The sequence below is a fragment of the Puma concolor genome, chromosome C2 (genome assembly GCF_028749965.1).
Source record: "Puma concolor isolate L17-30 chromosome C2, mPumCon1.1.hap2, whole genome shotgun sequence".
In the NCBI taxonomy this organism is placed as follows: Eukaryota; Metazoa; Chordata; class Mammalia; order Carnivora; family Felidae; genus Puma; species Puma concolor.
Genome location: NC_141675.1, coordinates 157,025,402 through 157,032,446, shown reverse-complemented (window position 1 = coordinate 157,032,446; position 7,045 = coordinate 157,025,402). Strand labels below are relative to the sequence as shown.

Here is a 7,045-nt window from a genome sequence, read left to right as displayed (position 1 = left end):
ATTTTTTTATTTTTGGGACAGAGAGAGACAGAGCATGAACGGGCGAGGGGCAGAGAGAGAGGGAGACAGAATCAGAAACAGGCTCCAGGCTCTGAGCCATCAGCCCAGAGCCCGACGCGGGGCTCGAACTCCCGGACCGTGAGATCGTGACCTGGCTGAAGTCGGACGCTTAACCGACTGCGCCACCCAGGCGCCCCTACATGGGTGTTTTTAAACAGAAGCACACATCCAGCCAGGCTGTGTGTTGATGGATGACGATGCTGTGACCCAAGCCTTGAAGGGACAACCTTGCGTTTCCCTCCCCCACCCCCCCACCCCCGGGAGCGATGGCTCAATGTTTGCTAATTCAGTGTCCACGCAGACTTTCTAGAAGCCAGCTACTGCAGATAATGAGAATTGACTACGTTCTTCCAGGTTTGCGGTTTCTTTGGGGGCGCCTTCCTCTTAATAATGCAGGTGGCTCCTCACTGCGACTATGGACAGAGATCCCTGTCCGTCTCTGGAGACTAAAAAGCTTGGCGGGGAGAGCCACAGCGTCACTCTCTGTCCCTGGGTCCTCCTGCAATGGTGCCTGCGGTCCGGGCGGGGGTGGGGGGCTGGGCGTCACTCTCAGAGCCGCTGACCTGGGCTGGCAGCTGTCCCCGGAGCTTCTCAATGTTTTCTTGCCGTCGGTGCGTGGGGAAAAAGCTTCCTTCTCGTCCTGCTTGTTTCTGGATTTGTTAATTCCCACTCCCTTTCGTCCCCGCTCACAAACCAGATCGTGTTCTGAGCCCCTCTTCTCCTTACGGTGTCTTTCCAACGGAATCCAACAGCAAGCAGCACAAAGTGCTAAAATCCGGTTTCCGGCACCTCCCTGGAGCGGCCCCCGCAGCGCCGCGTGCTGAGGCGCAAGACCCGCCCCCCCTGGGACTCCCGGGCGCCGGTGGTTACCCAACGAGCCACCGCTGCCCACCGAGGGGGACCGTCTTCCCGCCTCTGGTCGCAGTCTCCCCGCGGCCCTCCCGTGATGCAGGTTACACGCCACCGGGACCGTCGGGCTCTGCGTCACGTCCGGGCCAGACTCACGGAGCAGCCAGCCCCTCGGACGCCGCCAGCCGCCACGGCAGAAGGGAAAGAGCTGTGGAGGGCCGCCCTTGGGCGGTGAGATGCCCCAGCCCCAGAGGAACGCGTGTCCCCTCCGCCCACGGAGCGCTGTCGGAATGAGCGGGGGGGCCGGTGACGCAGGGGGCACAGGTTGGAAACACTTGGCGGAAAGCACCGATGGCGGCTGTCGAGGACCAAAGAGACGAAGGGCTGGCCGGGAACCCAAGGAGCAGGTGCTTGATATGGTGCCCAGGGTGCGGTACGAGCCCACCGAGGGGCTGCACGGCGGTCGGGGGAGGGAGCCAGGAGTGTTGTGCGGTCTGTCCCCTGCGCTGGCTCGTGCCGGCTGCGCGCAGTGGGGTCTGCTTCGCCCCTTAGCTCTCCAGGCCTGCTTCACCCTGGCTCACCCTGGTCATGGCCTGAACGCCCCGAGGGGTCCCTCTGCCGCCTGTCCTCATTCCGGGAACAGGTCCTGGGCTTTTGTCCCAGCTGGATCTGGGAGCCCTAGAAGTGCCACATCTTCCCCGCGGCGGCATTTGCGAGTGACCTGTGGAGGAGACTGGGATCTGTCCTGGAGGGCGTCATTAACACCGTGGATTTGTCACCGTGGATTTGTCACCGAATTGAAAGCCCCTCCGGAAGTTCCTGGACCTGATCAAAGCGCACCCCCCGGGCTTCTCTGAGTCATTGGCGCTTGGATGCTTTTCTTGCATTTCATACAATTTGGAGGCATTGATTTATCATTTCCCCCTACTTGGTATTCCAGAGACTTTGTTTTTCATTTCATGCTGCCACTTCTAAAAATAAAGTTAGTGGTAATTTGAGCTTCTTACTCCTTTCTCTTCCCTTTCGACAGCAGGCGATTGGATTATAAAATCCTGCAGTTGAGGAGACGGGCGGGGGCCCAGGCACCCTGGGCTCGGTCTTCGTGCTCGTGCCCCTGCTCCCCCATTTGGGTGCCGCTGGCACGGGTGTGGTCACGGCCCCTTCCCCTTATGGGCTGGGTCACCCGGCGGGACTGGTGTCCCCAAGCGGTCCCCAGACCCGGTCCTGGGGGACCTGCCTCGTGAAGTCGCTCGCCCTCTGGGGCTCCGATACTCTGCACGCTGGGGAACAGTGTCTGCTATTCGCTCCCACACAACAGAGGGCTGAGGAAAACGGCTGGCTGAGGCAGGGAAGGGCACAGTGACATGAATTTAGAATTTGCTTAAAGACAGATCACATTATATATATATTGGTTTATCCTTTATTTATTTTTGAGACAGAGAGAGACAGAGCATGAACAGGGGAGGGTCAGAGAGAGGGAGACACAGAATCCGAAACAGGCTCCAGGCTCCGAGCGGTCAGCACAGAGCCCGACGCGGGGCTCGAACTCACGGACCGCGAGATCGTGACCTGAGCCGAAGTCGGACGCTCAACCGACTGACCCACCCAGGCGCTCCAGCAAGTTGACTATTTTAAACAGAAGTTAGTTAAGAGACGGCCAGTGCGGGAAGGACACGCAGACCCTCCTCCGTCCCCTTAGAGCAGGAAATAAATCTCCCTTGTGGAAGGTGCCCTCCCTGTCCCAGGAGGAAGGGACGCATCCTTGTCACCGGAAGTGGGACATTTGGAGCCCGGAGGGCTGTGTAAACAACCCTGGTCACCACCCCAGCCCAAATTCTGTTAGACTGCCTTACTGCCTGAAGCCCCCAAAGTTAAGTTTTCTTTGTCCGCCAGTCCCTCCCACGCGGATTGTCTCTTGGTCTAAGAGGTGTGAAAACTGTCCCCCTGGCTCATTCCGCCTCGAGACTTGTTCTCCTCCTGTAATCTGTCTCACATCAGTTTCGCTCTGAGTGCCGCTGGAAGCCCTGAGACCAAAGGGTCCCCTGTCCTTCCCGGGAAGGGCGCCCCGTGCTCACCGTGGAGGCCAGGGGACAGGCAAGTGCAGTTTCTTATAAGCTGTTGTCTCACGCATTTCTGGGCCCCCCACGAGAAGCCCCCTAATGAGAAGCGTAAACAAGAGAATCGCACGGAGGCTGGGGTCAGAGGTGGCTGGCTGGCTGCAGGCTGGGGCCCCCCCACCCCGGGACGCTGCCCGGCTTCTGCGGGGTAACCTCTCCGACCCAGTCCCCACCCCCAGTTTTTCAGCAGGAGGGTGACGAGGCCTCCCGAGTGCCTGGCTGAGCCTGGTCAGCTCCCGCCTGCCCATCTGCGCGCGGGCCTTCTCAGGATAGTGCACACGCTGGAAGTGCGACAGGCGAGCAAGCAGCCCAGCCCCTCCCCCGGCCTCCCCCCTCCCCCCCGCCAGGGAGGCACCAGGAGGGGTCTGCAGGTTCACACCCCCCCCCCAAGAGGACCCGGACGCCCCCTGCAGAGGAGCTGTCCTTCCCCAGGTCCATCCCTGCATTGGCTCTGGGGGCCCTCTCGTGGCGGCAGAGAATCTGGGCTGAATTACAAGAAAGGAAACAAACCTGGGTCGCAGCCTTTGGGGCAGGAGATTCCGGGTCCTGCGTGCCCACCAGCCCCAGGCAGAGGGCGGCCCCTGAGTCCTACCGTTACCGGCCCCGCCCTGGTCACGGCCACATCTGCACCCCCTCCAGGGAGCCTGTGCCAGGGGCCCGCGGCCGCCGCCTCCTGTGTGCCCGGCCGGCCCCAGCCCTGCCCCCCCCCCCCCCAGTCAGGGCTTCACCCACTGTCCGCTGCACCCTCTCTGAAGCCACTTGGCTGTCTCGGAGCTCAGGCCGCCCCCTCCTCGCCCCTCCCCATGCACCCCCTGCCCCTCCCCTGGCCCTGCTTGTCAAGAGAACCCCAATCCTGGGTACCTGCCGGCTGCCCTGTGTCTGTGAACCCTCTCCCGGGTGGTTTGCTCGTCACATCGCTGAGGTCTCTGCTCGGCTTTCCCTCCTCGAGGAAGGCCATCTGACAGCAGATAATGCTGTGCCCTGTGCCGTCCCCTCACCCCCGGCGACTTTCTGCCAGAGCCGGGCCTCCCTGAACTGTCACTGCCCACCCGTTTGCCCCTTGGGGTCTGTCGCCCCTGCCAGAGTGCGGCCTCGGGGGTGCTGGCTTGGGCTCACCCTGGTTGTCACTGTCTGCGGGCTCACTCAGCGCTTGGCGACAAATCGTTTTGAATGAATGAATGAATGAATGGCACTGGTCTACCAGTCAGGTTTACAATCTTCCTCCAGGCTCCTGGGAGGAGCTCCTAGGACAAGGGACCCTGAAAATGCAGCTCGTAGAGCTGGCGATGTCCCAGGTCACTGAGGGTGTGGCAAGTGCCAGGCTCAGCCGGCGTCGCCTCTCCAAACGCAGCCCTCCCGGGAAACAGTGGCCTGTGTAGCAGATTCCTTGACTTTCTAGTGTCGTCCCCTACTTTTAAAATTAGCTTTAGGGGCGCCTGGGTGGCTCGGTCGCTTGGGCGTCCGACTTGGGCTCAGGTCACAATCTCACTGTTCGTGAGTTCGAGCCCCGCGTCGGGCTCTGGGCTGACGGCTCGGAGCCTGGAGCCTGCTTGGGACTCTGGGTCTCCCTCTCTCTCTGCCCCTCCCCCGCTCGTGCTCTGTCTCTCTCCAGAGTAAATAAACATTAGAAAATTAAAAAACCATTAAAATTAGCTTTTCTACTTCTCCCGATTATAAGAATAAGACACGTCCACCGCAAGACATGTAGACAACACAGGAAGGCCCGCCTCCGGACTTAGAGTCAGCTCCTTGGAGATGTTCACACGCCTGCCAGGTGCCTCCCAGCAACGGCTGGATTAGCGTCTGGCCAAGTGGGCGTCGCGGCCCAGCCTCGCTGATACCGAGAAGCAGCCGTCACGAGTCTAGAAGGCGGTCTGCACGTCAGAAGGCAGACAACAAGCTGTGGGACCGGAGCACGGGCCCAGCTGTAGAGGGGATGGTGGGCCACAGACACAGAAAGACACTCAACCCCACTCGCTGACTTAAATGGAAACCACGATGGTCAGGATAATGCGGACGTTTAAGGGCAGGGAGGGCCCCCGGCCTATCTCTGGCGTGCTGGTGATCCTCTATTTCTTGCCCTGGATACTGGTTACGTGACCGCGCAATTGATAATTTCTGACCTGTACGTAGAGGCTGCCGGAGCTCCCAGGGCCGGGCTCCGGTCCTCAGGGCGGAAAAGATGCACTTGTCTGTGGGGTCAGACAAGTCTGTGGAGTAAACACCGGCTCCCTGGCCCTTTAAACGGGCTGCCTGCCTCTCATCCGTCCACCGGAGCACAGGCTTGTCTGGTGCAGACGGCACGAACCGATGCGGAGGCCCAGTCACAACTGTTTCGAGGCCCAAAGAGAGCTTTGGGCCAGAGTCATCTATTCGTTTTAGGCCACTTGCTTTGTTTGACTCCCAGTAATAAGCCAACCTGTGTTTAATTCTGGTGGATGTGGCCATGGGGACAGACACGCACGGGGCGTCCCCAGCCCTGACGGTGAGCCCGCCGGGCGTTATCAGGACATCACCGGTGAATAAAATCCAGCGAGAAGCGGGGGGAAAGGGCCGCTGTGTTGAGGCCTTGGCCTGGGAGGGGAAGGGAGCGTGGTATGTGTGTCCACGTAGAGAGAGGCTGTGTGTGGGCGGTGTGGGTGCTTCGCAGCCCGGTTCCTGCACACATCCCTGCAGTTCCCTGCAGTTCTAGCCCCCATCGGCGCGCCAAGCTCAGCACTGGCTCGCGTGTTTTCTCCTCCGCTGCCCCTTGAAAGGTGTGGGATCACTAAGAGCATTCCCAGCCCCGCATCTCCTGGCCCGTAGACCCCCAGAGAGAAGCGAGGTTTGCGGGTGTTTGTACGGGTGCAGAGAGGCTCTAAGGACCTCAGACTTCGCTTCTCTCTTCTAGACAGAGCAGCCTCCACCGGCGACATCCGGGGCTCCTACAGTGGCCCAGCAGCTCTCCCTGCAGGCAAGGTGCACACCGAGGGGACTGTGTGCCATGACTCAGACAGCGTCCCCCTCCCCGGCCTCTGTGCCCCTGTGGGAGGCACACCGTCCTTCCCACCTGTGTGCCCCGCAGCCCCGATGGCAGCTTTGCCACCGGGGACGTGGGGACGTGGGAGAACAAAGCCACAACGGAGGCCGGCGGGTATGGGAAGGGGAAACCAAAGCTGACCCCACTCGTGGCCTACGCAGAACTCAGGTGTGGTTCCTGGGACAGTGATGGCTCGGGGAGGGCTTCGGGGTCAGCAGACCGGGGACCACTGTCCACGGGGAGGCCTCTCAGAGGAGGCCGGAGGTCATAGAAACGTAGCACTGTGCGTCCACTTAAGACATGATAAATAGAGGAAGTGCTGTTTTTGGCTCTAGAATTTTGGTGCTAAAAGGTGCCCTGGCTTAAATACAAAGGGCTTGGGGGCAGAGGGGATGGGGTGGGATTACTTGACGGGCACAGGGGTGGTGAAAAACTTTGAAACTAGACTGGTGTGGCTGCACGGCATTGTGTGCACACCAGATGGCACGGGCGTGCACGCTTGAAGATGCTTAAGTGCGTGTTGTGTGAATTTCACCTCAGTCTGAAACGTACAAATAAAGCGCATGGGGCCGGAGCACACGCGCCCCTTCTGGTGGACTCCGAGACGTCCTGGGGTGGGGGCGCCACAGCCCAAGACCCCAAAACTCTCCAGGCCGTGGGCACGTTCAATGTCTCTGTGCCTCTACTCAATGCACATCTACCCACGGTGCCTTTAGAAGCGGATCGGGCACGATATCCAACAGGTAACAGACTGTCGGACTCAGGCCTCAGGTTGGGACTTCACAAGGGGGCCAGGCCATCTGGGGCATCTTCAAGTCAAGGTGCTGCCCGGCCCCGCCCCACCGCCTGGGACTGTGCCCGCTGGCCCTCGCCCCTGCTCACCTGCTCAGCTTCTGGGTGAGACCCCCTCTGCCCCTGCTTGGGCTCCAAGGACAACTCATGCAGCTCCCAGCCGTGAGTTTTGCAGGTGACGCTGCTGTCATGGGATTGTGCCAGCTGG

At 60.6% G+C, this 7,045-nt stretch overlaps 1 long non-coding RNA gene across 1 annotated transcript; it reads left to right on the top strand.

The window, feature by feature from the left end:
- Window positions 1–355: 355 nt before the first annotated feature.
- On the top strand, window positions 356–1,907 carry LOC147577647 (uncharacterized). Its single transcript, XR_015255885.1, has 2 exons — window positions 356–1,316; window positions 1,553–1,907. It is a non-coding gene; the product is annotated as an uncharacterized LOC147577647 (long non-coding RNA).
- Window positions 1,908–7,045: the final 5,138 nt, after the last annotated feature.